General features: G+C 29.0%; 1 long non-coding RNA gene and 1 other non-coding gene across 2 annotated transcripts; both read left to right on the top strand.

Moving 5' to 3' along the window:
• The first annotated feature begins 935 nt into the window (after window positions 1-935).
• TRNAS-AGA lies at window positions 936-1,017 on the top strand. Its single transcript has one exon. It is a non-coding gene; the product is annotated as a tRNA-Ser (tRNA).
• An 11,821-nt stretch (window positions 1,018-12,838) lies between these two features.
• LOC112095816 lies at window positions 12,839-13,803 on the top strand. Its single transcript, XR_002903971.1, has 2 exons — window positions 12,839-13,053; window positions 13,148-13,803. It is a non-coding gene; the product is annotated as an uncharacterized LOC112095816 (long non-coding RNA).
• The last annotated feature ends 7,090 nt before the right edge of the window (window positions 13,804-20,893 follow it).

Raw genomic sequence — 20,893 nt, 5'->3', positions numbered from 1 at the left:
ACTTTCGAAAAATATTTGAAATTTAGTGAGACATGCTAATTTAGTGAGACAGATCTGTCTCACATAAAACCAGTGGGTTTATGTGTGACATGCACTTGTCCCACTGCCTGTCTCACTTGTTCGAAGCTTCGTTTTTTATTTGATTTTTTCGTATTTTCAATGATTTATCTTCATTTTTCAACTCAAACTAAATACTTTAACAAATTACATTATTTTATGAATGAGAAATAACAACATTTGCAACAAAACTCACTTTAATTTTGAATTTAGTTGATAAAATCAATAGATTAAAGGTTTATATTGTGTAAGAGCATAAACTAACCTTAAGAAACTCTCCAATTGATGATTATATCTTCAATTATGTAATGTTTGTTTGATAAAATTTGTTAATTTATTGAGAGTGATGAAGGTTTGTTAAGTTGTTGAGGGTTGAGAGCATTTAGTTGTGTTGGAATTTCTCAAGTGACATACCTTTGTAAATTTGATGAAAGTGGTGAGGGTAATTTAGTCTGAAAATAGGGTGTTTGGCTAGTTATGATAAAAAAAAAATTAGGTGGGTTAAATTCAAAAATTGCAAAAGTTTTAAAGCTATTTTTATAAATTTCCCTTTATTTTCTGCATGTTATTTATTAGTGGATGTATACTCAATTAAAATATCTCTAGTGTATTTTTTTACATCTTAGTTACAATAAGATATGAATGATTGTCTGATTGGCTATTATAATGGTGTGTCGACAGTAGTGTAATTGATCCTATATTAACCTATTACATTATTGTAACACATTGTTATCGTACTATTCTGTTGATTGCAACAAAATATACGTTTGTTTCATAAATCATGAAATTCTTAACGGTCAGTGGGGCAACGGACGTAATTAAAATTAATTATAATATTATAAATTAAATTAATACAAGGCAAAAAAGACGACAACATTGTGGACGTGCCGGAGTGGTTATCGGGCATGACTAGAAATCATGTGGGCTCTGCCCGCGCAGGTTCGAATCCTGCCGTCCACGGCTTCAGTTTTCTACTGCTCGAAACTTCTTTTTTGTTCTTGTTTTTTTTTTAAAACAAATAACTCGGATTCAATTTCTCCTTCAACTAAAAAATAATTAAATGAAAACTTATTTCCTCCTTTAATTAAAGAATAATTAAGTGAAGGTGTCGTTTTCATACCCTAAATTTTCATTTTTATTAAAAAATAAAAATTTCGTCTTTGTGTTTTCTATGCATTCCCATTTCATTAAATATTTTTTACAAGTAACAGCTTTTTATTTGTGACAGTAGCAGTTTGAGTTCTTATATTGAAATATAAGAACTCAATTCTTCCTTAAAGAACAATTAAGTGAAGATATCATTCGATTAAAGAACAATTGAGTGGAGGTAGTCCTCCTTCAATTAAACAACAATTGGGTGAAGATAATCTTCTAACTTATATTAAATTGACAAAGGAAAAAAGAAAAAAAAAAACCTCTTGTGTTTTTTGTGCATTTCCATTTTGTTAACCACTTTTTTACAAATTACGGATGTTTCTTTATGGGAACAGCAATTCAAGTCCCTATATTAAAATATAAGGACTCAAATCCTCCCTCAATTAATGAACAATTGACTTGATGTGGTCTTTCCCCTTACAAAATATGACTGAGCTAAATATTTGTTGAAATTTTGTAAGAATTAAAAATCTTGGCGGTGCTTTATAAAATTTAATATAAATTAGTCTAAGTAGATATCCTTTGAAAGTTGTACTACTCATAAAATTTAATGTAAATTAGTTCTAATAATTATCTGATATAATATCAATTATCTAATTGTAATATCAATGTTTAAAAAAAAACTTTTTAGTAGAAGACTCGTATGCCATTCGTTAAGGATTTTTTTTTTAATGCTTAAAAACTTTTTTCAATTTTTTCTAATGAACTATGTCGAGCATGCAATTGGAAAGGACAAATTAATTGCTTCTTATCTTATTGGATTAGGATACAAATCTTTAATAATTAATATGACCTTTGGATTCTTTTCTTTTATGCGAGCCCAAACCACAAAGTAATCCTCAGCAAAGGTCTCTCTGTTCTATGCAAGGACAGCAAGGTTAGTCAATGACTATAAGATAATTTAGGTCTCACGCTAATGTATCCTTGCCTACGACTTCCAACCACAAATATATGTCCTGAATAGAACCCTAGGTTCATTAAACAATACATAGATTTAAGGGATATTATTATTTTACTACCAAAGTTTTATTGACATATCATGTCAGTACCAAGGTTTGTTAAAAAGTACATTTTACTACCAAAGTTTTGCGCCGTTATCAATTCACTACCATTCCGTTAACAACGTTAAAAATTTGCTGATGTCATAAGGGTATCAAAGACAATTCCAGCTGTAAGAGTAAAATTGTCTGTTAATTTGATTGATAAATTATTATTTTACTACCAAGTTTTTAGGGGAATTATCGTTTTGTTACCGAAATTTTAGGAGAATTATCATTTTACTATCAAACTCTTGGGGGTAAAATCAACTTTTAACTCAATTTCCGTTAAACATTAACTTTTTCTTAACAGAATGGTAGTGAATTGATAATGGCGCAAAACTTTGATAGTAAAATGCACTTTTCCGCAAACCTTGGTACTAACATGATATACCAGTAAAACTTTGATAGTAAAATGATAATTTCCCTAGATTTAAACTTATATTGCGCTTTCAACTACGCAGTGAACTAAGGGTACGTTTGACATTGAGATGCTGTAACTTTTAAGTTACAACTGTTGTGAAAAAAATTGTAATTATGAAACAAAAGTTAGTAATATGTAGTAAATATAAATTTTAAATAATAATTTTGATAAAATTATTAAAAATATAATAGATTTTTTTATGATACAAGTGAAAAATTACATCAATATATCTTCCAAAGTACATCAGCTAGTGTTTACCAAACACTTTAGTACTGTAGTTTTTAAACTACAATTACCCAACCTCAATTTCAAATGCACCCTGAGTCATCAATTTTAAGGTAACAACAGTAGCCATGAAAGTATCCCCGACGAAACACATTACAACCTTATTAAATTAATAGTTGATAAAATTAATAATTTTGATTAAATAATATTTTTTATTGGTTTTCACTTAAGGTTAATGTAGTAAATTAATAATTCAATAAATTTATTAGATAATAAATTTGTGAGAAAATCATATTTTTTATAAGATCCTACTAATACATAAATTAATAATTAACTAATTTGAAACTAAATATATATGATATGTCTATGGTTTTCGTTATTGTGTCAGTATAATATTGTACGCATTCATCAGTCATTATTACTTTTTTTTACACCTTTCAGATAAAGAAACCATTGTTATACTGTAGGGCACATTTGGTATGCAAGATATGATAGAATAAGATAGAATGACATGGGATGGGTGGTATGAGATGGGATGAAATTATATAGTTTGGTGCAACAAAATGACTGGATTATATTACAAATTTACTTATATTGTTATAATGTTAAAAAATGAACTATTTTTATTTGCAAAAATATAATATTTGTTATGAAATAATTATAATTTATGCAGATATTCATCAAAACAACCTTTTATCTTCCCACTAAACAAATCTTCATCTCCCCTAAGTCTCATTATCTCATAAGATTACTTAGGATTAATAATGTGCTTATTTACTATTCATTTACTTTTTTGTATGGTTATGTGACTATAAAAAAAGCAGAAGTACTCATTTCTTTATTTATATATACTTGAGATTGAATAAAAGTTATTACTAGACTATTTTTGTGTTTATTATTTGTTCTCTCTTTCTCTTACTATATTGCGTTCTTAATTGATAAATAGTTTAACAATATTTAAATAATAGTTATTTTTAAAGTATTTTTTAGTGAATTATAATAATGTAATTTTTTATTGGTTATAATTTAATGAATAATTATCCATATTTATTTACTTGTAACAATAGTTCTTATTTTTATTATACTATTATAAAGTATGATTTTTTAATTAATTATCATTATTACTATTAAACTAATAAAATTTTAATTATTTGAGTTATCTAAAACTACTTATCGCATGGGTAATAGGCATAAATTTTTTACTTGGGTCGTATGGGCAGCCACAAACTTTCATCCCAATCCTAAGATGGTCGAAACAACGGATCGTACTATTTAGTATTTATCCTACCACCAAATGCAACCTTGTGTTCTGTTACGAAAGATAATAGGGAAATTGACTTAAAATATTACTTACAAAAAATATTCTTACCGTGATCCAGTCATACAATCTAATTAAAAGATTATCAAATAATTAATTTGTTTAATTAAGATTAAATCAAAATCATATCATTCCGCTTGATAGAATCACTATATTTTTTTAATTATATTATCATACTTAATAAAAATTACTAAACATGATATTATCGTTATAAAATAATAAATTATTAATTTATCAATAAATGAATAATTATTAACTTAAGTAATATATTAATATTCACTAAATTAATAGATTTTTCATGATCCCAAATATACTAATTTATTAGAAGTTATATTGTTCTTTTAACACGATGATCAAAAGAGTAATGCTTTTCTTGTAAGTTGTTACTTTCAAACGAACATTTTAGATTCTAATTTGTTCAAGTGCTACATTGTTATAGCACGGGACTATTGGCACCCGGGTAACCTCTATTTCAAGCCCCTTCAATGTCAATACTGATTTTAATTCCTAAAATATTCTTTTCTAATTACAGTTTTTTGTTACACAAAATTTTGATTGAATAAATCAAATAGAGCTGGCAAAATGGGTCATCGGGTTGTGTTTGTATCATGTCAGCTTCATGTCGTGTCAAAATTAGGTTGACCCAAACACCACCCATTTAATAATCATGTCAAAATATTAAGACTCAAACCCAACACGGAAAAAAAATGGGTTACCCAATAACCCGCTTAATATTTATATATTTAACAAAATTTACATTAAACACACACACAATTTATTGATATTATAAATTATACATATCTACCAAAATATTACAAATTTTATACTATTGAAGTTTTAATTATATATATGTAGATAGTATAATTTATTAATAATATAAAATATAAATGTCTACTAACAAATGAAATCATGTATATATGTTCATCTTTTAAAAAAATAAAAATAAAAAATAAAAATAGAGACGTATGTTCAATATTTGAATTTTGATGAAAAGAACTTACAAATTAATTTAGAATAAAAAATATAATCGTGTCATTGATCGGGTAAATGGATCAATAACTTTAATCATAACCCAACATGAAAAAAAATTATGGCAACCCGAACCCAACACATTTAATAATTATATCAAATTTGACCACTCATACCCATTTTATTCATGTTGTATTCTTGTTGGGTAATTGGTCCGTGTCAAATTTTTGCCAACTCCAAAAACATGTGTTTAACTAAAAGAATCATGTATATTTGAACTTATTAGAGTTAAAAGTGGACTCAAATAACTAATCTTTAATTTTTTAATAAAAAAGAGAAATTAATAAGAAAAAAATATTTTAAATTTTATATACGACATTGAGAAATGGATTAGGAGATTGATAAGAGTGAGAATTCATTAGTAGAATCACATTGATTAGAATGCAAAGTGTTTGTGAGGAAATAAGAAGTATGGAAAAAAAAACAGTAGTGTGGTCTCGTAGGTGTAAGGACTTAGAGAGAAAATCTAGGGGTTTTAGTTTTGCTATATCCTTTATGATATGTTTACTTATTGGGAATATGAGTGGAAATAGGAATGAGAATGAATAATGTATTTACTTACTTAAATGAAAGGAAGAATATTGAGAATCAAAGCGGCTGACCTCTCTTAAAATTGGGAATGATTACTAGAATTCCAATTCTCATTTCCAAGGAGGGAGGTGGGAATTGAAATATAAGTGTGCAACCCAAGAGGGGGGGTGAATTGAAATTTTAAAAATTATCCTAGCAAATCCACACAACGAGCAATCTAATGTCTTAGTAAAAATTGAAAGCAATAAGTTCAATAAAAGCACAATAACAAATGAGTAAGGGAGAAGAGAAACAAACACATGAATTTTTACGTGATTCGGCAATCCCCGCATACGTCCACGCCTCCAACCGATCCAAGTTTGAGGATTTCACTATCTAAGCCTTTCCAAGGCTTCAACCGTTTATAATTGACTTCAAAGTGTCAATGAACCATTACAATAAAGAGATTATCTCCCAATATCTTCAGTCAAGTGTCTCACACACTTAAACTCTTACAATTAAGATGAAGAAATAAAAGTTATAATAAAACTCACTCAAAGAGTAGATATTCAAAAATGAAGAACAAGAGATGATTCAATGTTTTTGTGATTTGCAAATTGAAAGCTCAAGATATCTCGTGTGTTTTTTGTTTATACTTGCTGGAGAGTTTGAAAATGAATTAGATTTGAGTTTTTATAGTTTGAGCTAAAAAACTAGCCGTTATGCACATTTTGGTCATAACCTGCTTACCGTTTATGGACATCTGATTAGCCGCTTAATGTTACCGTTACAGCCACAATTTTGAATTTCTGAACATTCGGTATGCCGCTTGTGAAATCTGGTTAGCCGTTTAAGTTCCAGAAACATTCTGCCCGAATCCGGTCTACCGTTTGTCAGGATCCGGATAGCCGCTTGCTACAGTAACTGCTACAGTGAACTATGTTTTAAAATTATAATTTGACCCCAAAACTTTATAAAACTGTGTTATGGCCTAAATGTTATAAAACTTTTCAAATAGGTACAATTTCAGAATTTCTAAATATTATTTTATTAATCCTAAAACTTTCTGAAATTAAGATATTACCCAAAATATGTGAAATTATAGAATAACCCAAAACATTTAAAGATTTTCAAATATGTCCAAATCTGAAATTCAAAACAATATCAAAGGTTTTAAAATACTTTCATTTTAGTCCAAAACACTTTGATTCCATAATATCATTTTCTTATTATAAAAACAAAATTCATAAATCTTTGTTTAATCAATATATGTAGTTTGTTATCATCAAAATCAATATTTATAGCCATATAGACTAACAGGAATGGGTATTGTTCTCTAAAGTGGCCATATTACCTCCACTTATATCTAAAAATTTTCATTTTATCCTTACTTATATGATGATGATGAAAAATTTATTGTTGTTGATGATGATGATGATGCTAATGATCATCATCATTACAATAATTATTATGAATAATGATAATAATCAACTAAGGTCTACTAACTTATAATAATCCATTCCAATTCTAAGATATAGTAAATACATTAATGATAATACAATTTATTTTCGTTCCAACTCCCACAGTTAGAAGTAAAAAATTTATTCTAATTTCAATTCCAGCCCCATCCGATTACTGATTAGTAAATACATCATTAATGTGATTGTGATAGTAAGGGATTTATAAGAATTATAGAAGGGTGCTAATAGTTCAAACTCATTGTTATATTATTATTATTTTTTTGTCTGAACCACGAGGTGGTCCTGAGTGAGCCCAAACTGTGGGAGACACCTTTAAGCCCGTACCACAACCCAGACTAATCCCCGCTCGCACCGGGTCAGCCCCTAAAGGGTAAAGTGCTGGCCAAAGTGGTGACTCCAAACGAGAGCAGGGCTTGAACCCTTGACCTCTCTTAAGGAGTGAGAGTGCCGAACCACTCACACCAACCAATTTTGGTTTATTATTATTATTTTTTTAAAAGTATGGGTAACAGCTACATAATTGGGAATCAATGAAGTGAAACCTTCCAAGTACATAAATTAAGTAAACTTCTATTCAAATCATTAACCCATATACATCTCAAAATATATATGCAATCCATAAGTTACACAAATTCGACCTCCACAATATTATTACCTTTAGAACCTAGTGCTTGAGAAACCCTCAACAAAATCAAGGCCATAAAATATAAATTATCTGTCAGTGCATCAATTCTTTAAACTAATATCCATTGCTGTCCTCAAAACACCAAGTTTATTGTGAAAAGGTCTACAAGACCTTGTAACAGACCAATTAAACCTTGGGGGTCTAAACTCTAAATTTAAGTTTACTATGGAAAAAGTCTACAACCCAAAACTTTGGGGTATAAATTACAAATGTTCTTTTCCCAATATAAATATAATTAGTTATGGTGAGTGCACATGAACTCATAATTTTACACGATAAACCCATAAAATTCATTATAAATTTTATTACAAAATTCTCCTTAACCAAAATTACTCCTAAGGACAACAATTAATTTTTCTAAATAAACACGTGATAAATATCCGACTCTTTTTATAGTGGTCTAAGTCTAAACTCATGGTCATGAAATTCCTTATCCGATTTTGGTGAAATTGCAATCATCTACTCTTAGTAATCCAAAACTCTTCAGGTTTTGATTTAATTTCTAACTGGAAAACTTACCACTTCAAGCCTACTTTGGTTTCTCATTCTTATAAAAAATTTGTTGGAAGTTTTTCTTTTAAAATAAAAGATTTTTTTTTTATTGAACCATCAAATTCCTCTTAACATCCATTTTCTTAATTTACCCACTATCGAATCATTAATTTTAAACTTTTACCCTACAAACACTTCAATATCCCAAAATTAAGCCTAATTATATCTTTGTTATTCCATTTTAGTTTTATCTTGAAGCGTACTGGCCATTCATCGTTCTTTAGTTTCGTTCTTATTCTTCTTCTGTCCATTCACCATTATTTTTATTTGTTTGGAAAATTTGGTTAATTCCATGAACTAATCATATTACTCTTTTCAACTTGTTATAGGCCATTGAAATGGTCAACAATCTAACATAGCATTGAGTAAAAATATCATCGCTTTTTAAACTATTATATTTTGCAGATATTATTTTTAGTTAGCATAGTGATTCCATAAGCAAAGTAAATGGTGACAAAAAAAAATTCCTAAGAGATGATAGTGATATTGTTGAGAAGAAGGGGATTAAGATTTATGGTGTTTGGGTAGATAGATAAGGAAAAAATTTAATTTATCTGTTCAATAAATTAATAAATACGTACATAATGGTAAAATACTATAGGGATATTATAATAATATAAAAATTTATTAAAAAGTGGGTACAATATTTTTATAGGTTGAAATAATTTCACTCATATAACTTTATTAAAAAGTGGGTACAATAGTTTCAATTAAATCTTAAGTATTGGCAGTTTTTTTTTTTGAATATGTATTGGCAGTTATTATTCTTTGATTTACATACATGTATTGCCAATGAAACTTTTTCCAAACTAAGAACATCACATCAAAAACTAACGAATAATTTGATAAGATTTTTTAGTCTCTATATTTTTATATAGAAACTTGAATTAACGAATGATGAACAGTAGTACAAAAATTTACCGCTCCTAAATTTGTGAATGTTGGGATAAGAAAAATTATAAGTGAAGACAAATGTGTCATAATGAAATACTAACTAGGCAACCCAAAAGGGGGGGTGAATTGTGATTTTAAAATTTAAGCTAAGCAAACCACACAACAATTTAATCTATTGCCTTAATCAAATTGAAAACAATAAATTCAATCATGCACAATATTAAAAGAGTAAGGGAAGAGAAAACAAACACAAGAATTTTTACGTGGTTCGACAATCCCTACCTACGTCCACGCCTCCAAGCTCACCCGCTTGAAGATTTCACTATCCAAGCCTCCCAAGGCTTCAAGTTTTTACAATTGACTTCCAAGGTGTCAATGAACCTTTACAGTCAAGAGATTATCTCTCAAATCTCTTCACCTCAAGTATTTTTCACACTTGTACACTTACAATTTGATGAGAAATGAAAATTACAACAATGAAACTCTCTTTAAGAGTGGATATACAAATGATAGTTCAATGAAGATTTAATCTATGATGATTTTCGAATTTGAAGCCCAATATAAGTTATGTGCACTTGTTTATGCTTGCTTAGGTTACCAAAAATGAATTGATTTTAAGTTTATATAGTTTGAGCTCAAAAACTAGTCGTTATTCACTTTTTGTTCACAATCGGCTTATCGTTTATGGAATCTGGTTAGCCGCTTGTATGTTACCGTTACAGTCAAAATTTGAATTTCTGAACATCCGGTATGCCGCTTATGAAATCCGGATAGTCGTTTATGCTCCAGAAGCTTACTGCCCAACAACCGGATTACCGTTTGTCAGGATCCAGTTAGCCGCTTTCAATTCGGATAGATTCTGCCCAACATCCGGCTTACCGATTTTTCACATCCGGTTAGCCGCTTGCTACAGTGACTGCTACAGTGAACTATTTTCTAAAATTATAATTTGATCCCAAAACTTTCCATAACTGTACTAGAGCCCAAAACGTTATACATTTTATAAATAGATCCAATTTCAAGATTTCTAAATAATACTTGCTATTTCCAAAATTTTTTGAAATTATTATATGGCCCAAAATGATATGAAACGTTTCAAATAAGTAATTTCCAAAATTTCAAGCAATACTTGTTGATTTCAAAGTTTTCAAAATTCTTTCAATTAAACCATAAACTTGAAAAACAACCAATTTCATAAAATCATTTTTCCATTAAATATGAAAATTTATAATGTGAAAATAATGATTTATTTAAAAAGAATAAAAAATAATTTGAGCTTAAAAGATTAATCATTCTTAATCTTGTTTGTTATCATCAAAATCAACATTATGGAAACATATATGTTAACAATTATTATGGCTATATTTGGGATATTAGACATATAACGAGAAAAATAATGACTTTTGAATTTCCACTATGGTTTAATGAATAAAAGGGTTTCAAGAGTTGTATAAAAAAAAAAAAAAAAAGAGTTTCAAGAGTAGTTGGATTCAAATAGTCTTACACTCTTATACACCTAATTAAGAATGATAAAATTTTTTGTATCCAGATCAGAATTCGGGATCCCATCCTAATCGATATGGGAATTGGTAATTTTTTATTTCAATTTATTATTCGGGTTGATTTTACCCTGATTCATTATTTAAGACGGTTGAAACTCCCACTTAGGATTTGGAATATCCCGACTATGTTATAAAGTGAAGCTCAAATTTAGATATGATTTGATGAAAGATAGAGATTTGACATATTTGTGATATGCATTTGATGAGTCAATTTGATAAGTCAAAGAAATTGGACATGTGGGTCAAAGGTGTATGATATGTCATTTACAATGATTTGCAGCATATGACAACAAACTCATGTCATCATGGACATTCAGGATCCTGATTGAGATTCGAAATTTTAATCAGGATGGGATAGGAATACCTTTTTTTGTCTTAATTTATTATTCGGGAAAATGTTCTTGATGGGATCAAGATTTGACAATCTCAATCAGAACGTCCAATTGCCAACCCTATGCCCAATCAGTTAAAGAGGGAAGATGATTGATTCCAGTAATTTATTCTATTTTATATGCCACTTTTTATTAATATTTATATTACTAAAATGACCATGAATCAATTTACATTTAAAATAAATTGAATTATTGGTACGAAAACCTAATGGCTTATCTTCTTCAATTAGCGGGCACATTTACTTTAAGATTCTGCGATGGTAAAAACAAAGGCAAAACAAAACAAATAACAAGAAAACTTGGCAGGAACACTTTTATTACCACCGATCTCTATTTTTCACCCACCAACTTCCATTTACTTGTTGCAGTCAATAGAAAAATCTCAGAGAAAATTCTTTTATTTTTTTCCTTTAAATAAATAAATCAATAATCAATGATTATAGCAATATTCTTTTACGTTTATCTCATTTGTATACTCTTTTCAAAATTGTGTACTTTCATGTAGAGACATTATAAATAATTATCGTTATTCTTTTAGGTCTAAATTTGTTAATAGAGCTTCGTTGGAAATGTTAATAACAAATTTTAGTTGATTGTATAACTATTTTTTCAATCTACGTACTTATCATATCAACAATCATCGTTGGGGTGATCAACCGATTGAAAAATATTTCAGTTTTATCTTTGAAGAAATTCATCAAATAAAATATCTAATATATATACCCTCCAAAGAGAGCATCATCGTATCATAAAGTGGAAGTATATATATAATTTTGTTATTGAACTAACAATGGAGCCTCTGGGAAAAATTATCTTGAATTTTCCCTCTCCCACTCAATATTTTAAAATTGATTTTTCCCTTTTAAAACATATTGTTATGCATACTTCCTATATATATTATCTAGATGATATCCAATATTATTAAGTATTTACAAATTGCAAATAATATAATGGGATTCATAATTTATGAATGACATGTATTATTATGCATAAAGCGGCACTACCTATTCTATATGACATGCTATCATAGCATGTTGTAATCCAAAACATAACATATAGAAAAAAATAATTAAATAATCTCAATTCATTACTTTCTTAAAATCAAAAGAATATATTAACCTTAAGCCTAATCTTCATTGGGCTTCTTATTAATGTCATTTTTCCATAGATTTGTCTTTGTTTAATGGACTAGGACAAATTGAACTTTTAGTTTTATTAATGATCTAATTTTAATTTTAAAAGAAAATAAATAATTTTTTATTTAAATAAAATTTTTGAACAAAAAATAAATTTAATGTGTTAAACTTTTCCTACGCATTTTAATCTATTAAATCCAATTTCAATTGAACCTAAAATTAGGATTGTTTGAGCCCAAAATTATTTTTGAATTTAAATACATAAAAATAAAATTTATCTACCCAAAAGATAAAACTACAAAAATATAGGGACTTCAACAATAAAAACCATTGAAACCCTAAAATTCATCTTTTTCTTCGCCCAGCCACCATCATTTTAATTGTCAATGGCCATTATAAAATGGCCAACCTCCAGCTTCATCTCCACAACATTTCTTATCTTCATCTTCAATTCCATAAGGGCAGTGTTTGGCGCAGATAAAATGAGAGAAAGAGAGAGGAATCTCTCTTTCTCTCTACCCTCCGACTCTCTCTTCGCTTCCCCCTTTTTTTTTCTCTCTCTTTATCTGTGGGTGGCTCCTAATCTCTCTGTCAAGGTAATAGTGATTATAATTCCTTTTCTATTTTTTGATCTATCTAGGGATGTTGGTTATGTTAATATTGTTTGCTTGCTTTTCTTTGGTCCAACAGATCGAGGACAAGGAAGGGATCCCACCCGGCCAGCAGAGGTCCATCTTTGCTGGCAAACAACTTGAGGATGGTCGCACGCTTGCAGACTACAAGATCCAGGAGTCAACCCTACATTTGGTCCTCCGTCTCAGGGGTGGCGTGCAGATTTTTGTAAAAACCCTGACCCGCAAAACATAACTTTGGAGGTCGAAAGCTCTGACACAATCGACAATGTCAAGGCTAAGATCCAGGACAAGAAGCGGATTCCACCACCAGCAGAGGCAGATCTTTTGAAGTTTCCTTTTTTTTTTTTTTTTTTGAAGAGGTTTTAAGTTTCTTTTGGTTTGTGGTTGTTGGGGTAATTTTTTGTGGTTGTCGGGTTAATTTTTGGAATGCTTCCCTCAGGTTTGACCCTGAGAACGTATTGTGGTTGTTGGGGTAATTTTTTGTGGTTGTCGGGGTAATTTTTGGAAGCCTTCCCTCAGGTTTGACCCTGAGAATGTATTGTGGTTGTTGGGGTAATTTTTTGTGGTTGTCGGGGTAATTTTTGGAAAGACTTTGAGAATGTGTTGTGGTTGTTAGGGTAATTTTTTTTGGGGTTGTTAGGTAAATTTTTTACCTTGAGAATGTATTTGTGGTAATGCGTTTCAGTAAAATTATAATAATACCCTTCATTATCTGATTATGGTTCACCAACTTCTTAATTCGTATTAAGAGTCATATTATCAATAATAGTTCTAAAAGGATGTTCAAATGTGATTATTATTCTCTTTTTAATATTATTGAAGAGTGATTTTTCTCTCTTTAATTAGTATTATATTATCTTTTTACACCATTATTATTAAAAAGGAAGAAATATTATAACTATATTATTGAAGAAATAAAAGACAGTTAAATTTGAAGAATTTTTTAGAAGATAAATTTTTTTCTTTATTATTTACCACATAATTATATAAATAAATATTTAAAGAATAAAATTAGATGAATTTTTTAGTGATACTCTTTAAATGAGCATTTTAGAATTGCCTTATTTATTCAAACAATGTTAATAATATTTGTCTAAATTAACGAATCAATCATAATATATATTTTTTAATTAATACTATTGCTTAGCTCTTAATTATTAGATTGAGCTTTTGTTTTAGTGGCTATAAAGAGCTCTTTGCCTTTGTCCACTTGCAAGCTACAATTAAGTTTTTATTGGGCTCGGCCCCGTTCGCTTTGTATTTTAGTTCACATTTATCACGTGTAGGACCGTGTTGACTTTACTGTTATCGCTGAACAATTAAAAATTAGGCTTTCGAGTTGGTAGTTTTCTCCAACATGTGGCTGTCTGAATATACAGGGCAATAACAGGGCAAATTCACTTCCATGTTTTATAAACATTCATAACCACTTAGAATTTAAATGAAAATCAAATGCTGCCTTAATTTCTTTGAAGTTTTACGGATAATAAAAGCAAATGTTAATGGTTAAGATTTAAAGTTAATAAGGAGCATCTTAAAATTCTGGCTTTAAAAAAAATGTTAATTTTCTATCTATTGAATCTACTTAATTTGATAATAAATATTTAAAGTTAAAAAATAGAATTTATGTATCTATTTATTTATTATTGGGTTGACTGGATCCAATGGTAAAAAAGTTACATACTTTTTAAATCAAAATTTTAAATTAAGAAAAGAATACCCCGATGTGTGTGTGTATAAAGAGTAATGCTACACATCCCAAATTTTTTATCTCAAAAAGTTATCATAAATGATGTGTTATTAATTGAGTGGTTGATAATTCTTTACAAGATCCAAGTGAATTAATTGTATTATTTCACCAACCAATTGATAAATGATGTGTCATTAATTGAGTGGTTGATAATTTTTTACAAGATCCAAGTGAATTAATTGTATTATTTCACCAACCAATTAATAAATGACACATCATTTGAGATAAAAAATTTGGGATGTGTAGCATTAATCGTGTATAAAAGTATATATTTGGGATTATTGGGTTAATTTTTTAAACAATAACTTATTTTATAATTTATTTCTACTTTATATCTTATAATATTACTAATGTATTAAGTTAAAAAAATAAAATAAACTATGGGGTAGATTGGTATGACAATGGCGGATAATATAAATTATTTATGCTATATAGATAATTTAATAACTAAAACATAATTATAAGACAAATTCTCAAATAACCCACCGCACACCCAAAACATTTACAAACATGATACATATTAACTCGTACGTTCACCTCCATCAACCAGTATTCAAAGCTTCAATCAAATTAGCATTCCAACAAGCAACCACTCCCGAGTCTGAGGCCTTAAATAATCATTGACCATTGTGTTTCTGTAATGGAAAAGGTCTGGCTGCTTGCTATTATTTTGCATACCATCACTAATTAGCTGCCTTGAATTCAGGAAATTTTGTATCTGACTGAATACAATAATAATATTAATGATAATAGAGAAATAATCTATTGAATTTATATTTTTATTTAACCAATAATGAATTGATATTAGTTTATATAAAAGTAATTTATATTCTAATCAACACTGATATGACAATATCTTATCTATAGAATTGATTGACAAGTACTTCTTATTGATCTATTGTCATGGTAAGCATAATCTCTGTTTCAAATCAACCAGCCCTCATAAACTAATCAAGGGCGGGTCTAGAGTTATGGGTTTTTAAAAAATCGGTTAATTCTAACTGTTCAGCTGCTGTTAACTTAAAAATCCATATTACTCTTGTTTTGAATTAGGATCGAGTTATAACTGTAGTACCATATCATAGTTTTTGTCCGCATCTATTATAACCATTGAATTTAAAAGCAACCAATCAAATGGAGAAGAGATGGCCATGTTTGTGTTGGAGAAGACCAGAGAAATCGGTTAAGAAACAATAAATTTGGATGTGACGAAACACATTGAGTGACTCACCTCTCTCTGAACACACGATGACTGTTATCAAGAAGGAAATTTGAAGAATTTATGAAATCAAGGTGAAAATCGAAGGAAGCCCCTGCCAAAGCCCAAATGGATGAAGGGACAAACAATCTTCTGAGCCGTTCTCTTTTCTAACACTCTTCTTTCTCTATATCCATAAATCCTGACCAAATTTTCTCTCTCATCAAACATTAAAAGATATCTCATTTCATGGTGGAATTCTTTAATTTGTTCGTTTCTCTCTAGTCTTGTGCAGCTTTAATTTATCTCAAGTTGTAATTTAATTTGTTATTTTATTCTGAAAATTAAATTGAATTATTGCTGCAGTTACGTATATATGCAATGGGTTTCTTCACATCTTCCTCGTTGGCTTGAAGTTCTGTTCACTGAAAAGTTCTTCCACGCTTGCATAATTCACGAAGACGAAAGAAAAAAAAATGAAAAGAACATATATTGCTTGGACTGTTGCACTAGCTTATTCCCTCATTGTTTGCCCTTCGTGGCTCTCATTGTTTCTTGATTTCCTAATGCAGGGCCATTCTTCATTTATTTTGCAAGAATTTGATTGCATCATCCTCCCTCAATCCAGTGCTTGTCGCAATTAAATTAACCAACGACTCCTCATTACCAATCTCACTTCTCTGATTTCATATATGCCTAAACATTCAGCACCGCTAACTACCGATTGCCCCTTGCCCCGTTGATTATAATTTCACCGTCGATTGCCTACAAGACACACGCCATATTCACATACAAGTCATCAGAAATTTTTAATTGCGACAAACATAGTTAAACCCTAATTCCAATTTTCTGTCTTATTTTGCTGTCTCCAGATCGATTTGAGATGAAATCAATTCCATTGATGCAGTACCAAACAAACTTTTCAACCGCAAGCTTGCAAATGATATTACATTAATATGCAACCAGCTCCAACGGTTGTAGGTTGCTGCATTAATTATTCAATAATTAATTTCAATCATTAGATTGACCAGTGAAACATCCAACGACTCAGCTGAATAAGGATAAAAACTGTAGTATGTAGGGATGGCAAAAATCTCTACGGGGACGGGTACCCTCGGAGATTTTTTCCATTCGGGGAGGGTATGAAGATAATTTTATACCCAATTTCTTATTTAGGGAGGGGACGGGAAAATTTTTTTACCCAATTTCGTATTCGGGGAGGGGACGGGGATGAGGTGGAATCCTCATCCCCTACCCATTTCCCCATTTAATTTTTTAAAATTAGTAGTAAATAAATAATAAAATTTAAATTATAAAATTATAAATATTGGTAAAAATAAAAAATATCAAAATATTTATATTATTAAACTTTTAAGCCTAATTAACTAATTAAAGTCCTAAATTTTTATTTAGGACATTAAAAAGACCGAGTAGATTTTAATAGCCAAATATTTTTTTAAATTTTAATATTCTTTAAATAGTTTATACTTAAATCTATTTTTTATTTATTTTTAGATGTTATAATTGCCCACAATGAATCACAATTTTAATATCTAATCTAATATTTGCTTTTGATTTGCTCCGATTTAACTATTGTGTTGTAAAGGGAATAGTTCACATTTATAAAGTGCCCACGCCACCATTGAAAAAGTTAATTTTGAATCTAAATTCGATTTTATTTGTAACAATTTTGTATTAGACTATTAATTTGTTCATGATAGTTTGTAAAAGAAGTTTGCATCTCTTGCATGTTGCGTTACTTACTAATTTAATATATGTGACTTTTGTAATAGATATTAATGTAAGATATATTTTGAACTTTATTTTTATTTAAATTTTTTATTTTAATATGATTAACTCAAAATCGGAAAAAAAATGTATTAGTTATTCGGGGATCGGGGACCCTCGGGGATCCCCTGTTATTATTCGGGGAGGGGATGAAGATTCTCTCAACTAATTCTGACGGGGACGGGGAGGGGACAGGGACATACGCAAAATATCGGGGATGGGTACGGAGAGATCGGTCCCCTCCCCTCCCCTCCCCATTGCCATCCCTAGTAGTATGGTAGTACAGTTGTAAAATGGGTGGATCTTTTGAATTGAATTGATATATAAGTATTAAAATACTCCTTACAACTTATAAAATTTACATCAAGAAATAAAGATTTATTATAACATTATTTGTTTATATTTTTTAAAATTAAATTAAAATAGTTTTTTTAAATTTCATTATCATAACAAAATTGTAAAACCGGTGAACTTCAAAATGAGAGACAAAGTATGTTGATTCCAAAGGGAAAGAAGAAAATCAAATACAGAATCAGATTACATAAAAATTCCAATAATAAAGAAACTTAATCTAATTATACCATACACCTGCTTAAATTTCACTGTAAAATTCTATTGCAAAAGACCCAAACTAAGAAAATTTAACAAAAGAGGAATCCAAAAATAAAAAATCTTAAAACTAAAGATTCCAAACCCTAAATAAAAAATTTAAAAGTGTTTTATAATTACAGTAAACCCATTCAAAAAGTATATAATTAAAATTCATAATTTTGGACACTTGAAACTATTTTAAAAGTGTTTTATTTCCGAGAACATTTAACTTGTCCAGAAAATTTCAGATTTGAAGATAGAATTTCAAAAATTCATATCTTTGGGCCTAAATTTGAACAGCGAAAAAGTGACTTCGGTGGGTTTTTTGTTAATATAACTAATTTATTCAAAAATAAAAGTAAGATAGAGGTCATTTTCAGTAATATCGGTGGTATGGAAAGTGAAATTTTAATTTTCAAATTTAGGTAATCAGTTTTTTAAGTAATTGGGTGTAGAGAACATTTTTGTAGGTTTAAATAACCCTACACATAGTTAATTTGTTATCTTCCTTTTTTTTTTTTTGGTAAAAAAATTTAGAAGATGACGTTCTAAAAAAATTCTTTGTGAATGAATGAAAGGATCACAAAATGTTTGTTATTTTATCTATCATACGAATATGGAATTTTGAACGAATGGAAGGATCATAAAATATTTTTTATTTTATATGTCGTACAAATATCATATTTTAACTAAACTGTCATTATAAAATGTGAAAGAAATCATTAAAACTAAAATTTATTTTTTATAAAATATTTTATTCATTATCTCCCTCTAATATTTTGTTCAATTTTTTGTCTTATTTTTGGAATAGTAAGTTTTATTTAATCTCCAAATTTATTTATAAATAAATAATATTAGAATATTGGGAGAAATTAATATGTTGGTTATGGAGTTTCGAATTTAGTACTTTCTATCACAAAAAACAAAAAAAAAAAAATCAATACGAACATACAAAAAAGTTAAAAATAGTATTATAGATCTTACTGAATCATTGAGTTTCATCGTCCGTACTTTTGTTACGGCTGTAGTGTCGTAAGAAATTCTTACCAGATCTACTTATACAGTCGCAAAATGATGCAACGGTGTTGTTGGCTTCTTGTAGCGGGTTCTCACGTATAGCTATCTTATTGAATTTAAAACTGTTGTTGTATGCTACCTTATTGTAACGCCAAATTTCCATGATTTTAAATTATAAAAATTTTATTTTATTAGAAATCATAAATGGCCTTATTGCCCTTATTAATAAGGATTATTGAATCCATAATTAAGATTTATAAGGTAATTTTGAAAAAGACTTACTATTTTCAAAGTTAACAGGGTTTCTTAAGGTTCTCTATAAATTTATACTTTTCCCCCTCCTCTAACCCTAAATCCACATCGTTTTTTTTTTTTATTGTATTCAAACTTTTGCTTTGGGGAAAGAGTCTTAACAGTTGGTAAGTTTTACTCTCTCTATACTCTATTTGATTTCCTATCGTTGTGCTCTATTTAGGGTTTTATTGACATCATTTTAGATTGTTATAGACCGTTATGCATGATTTTAGGATGTGTTTAAGCTGTGTTTAGTGCGCTAATTTATTGGTGAGTCATGTTAGTTAATCCCTGATGCAATATACACACTGAACAATTGTGGACAACAAGAATATCTCGAAATAAAACATATATTTTATGAAATTTTTTAAGAAGAACTTTATCTTTTTTTAAACTAGATATATATGGCTTATTGAATAAACTTTTTTTCATAAGATTTGACTTTGTTTTCAATTTTATATGGATTTTTGAAACTAACACCGTTGCACTGGAAAACTACAATTCTAGTAGAGCGACCAGATTCACAAAATTATTTGTAGAGCCAAACGAATTTGAAAATTTTTGACATTTTAAACAAATGTTAACATATGTGTATAGTATTTCCAGTTTAATTTCATAATTTTTTGGTTAATGTATAATTTTATAAAAATCTCAAAATCCATACTGTTTAGTTAAAGCACCGTGTGACAATTTTGAATTTATCAAGAAACAAATAATTTTGAAAATGTTTTTGGTGTTGGGTCCTCTTGAAAAGATTTATGAGAGATATCCATGAATGTCTAGAATAGTTATATAAAATATTGTGTCATTTTAATTTTTAGATTAAGAGTTAAAATTTCAAGAATCAGACATGTACGTGTATGAATTAGAAAATCAAATTATTAGAATAAGTTGTTAATAAGTTGTAAGGATAGTGTTTGTGGTAATACCTCTCATTCACTATCGGGGACAGAGACATTTGCTCTAAAAGAAGTTTCAGTTTCTACAAGTGACTTAACTCCGATATTGCTCTATGGTGCTAGCAATAGGTAAGACGTTTGGGTGAGTGAGAGATTTTGGTGAGCATGGGTGAGATTGACAAGGGTAATTTAGTCTAAAATTTTGGTGTTTAGCTAATTTTAATATTAAAAAAAACTCGCCTAACGATATTGTCTCACCCCCGG

The sequence above is a fragment of the Citrus clementina genome, unplaced genomic scaffold, assembly GCF_000493195.1.
Source record: "Citrus clementina cultivar Clemenules unplaced genomic scaffold, Citrus_clementina_v1.0 scaffold_1, whole genome shotgun sequence".
NCBI classification, from domain to species: Eukaryota; Viridiplantae; Streptophyta; class Magnoliopsida; order Sapindales; family Rutaceae; genus Citrus; species Citrus x clementina.
The sequence above is the reverse complement of the archived record's forward strand: the minus strand, read 5'-3'. Positions and strand labels throughout refer to the sequence as shown.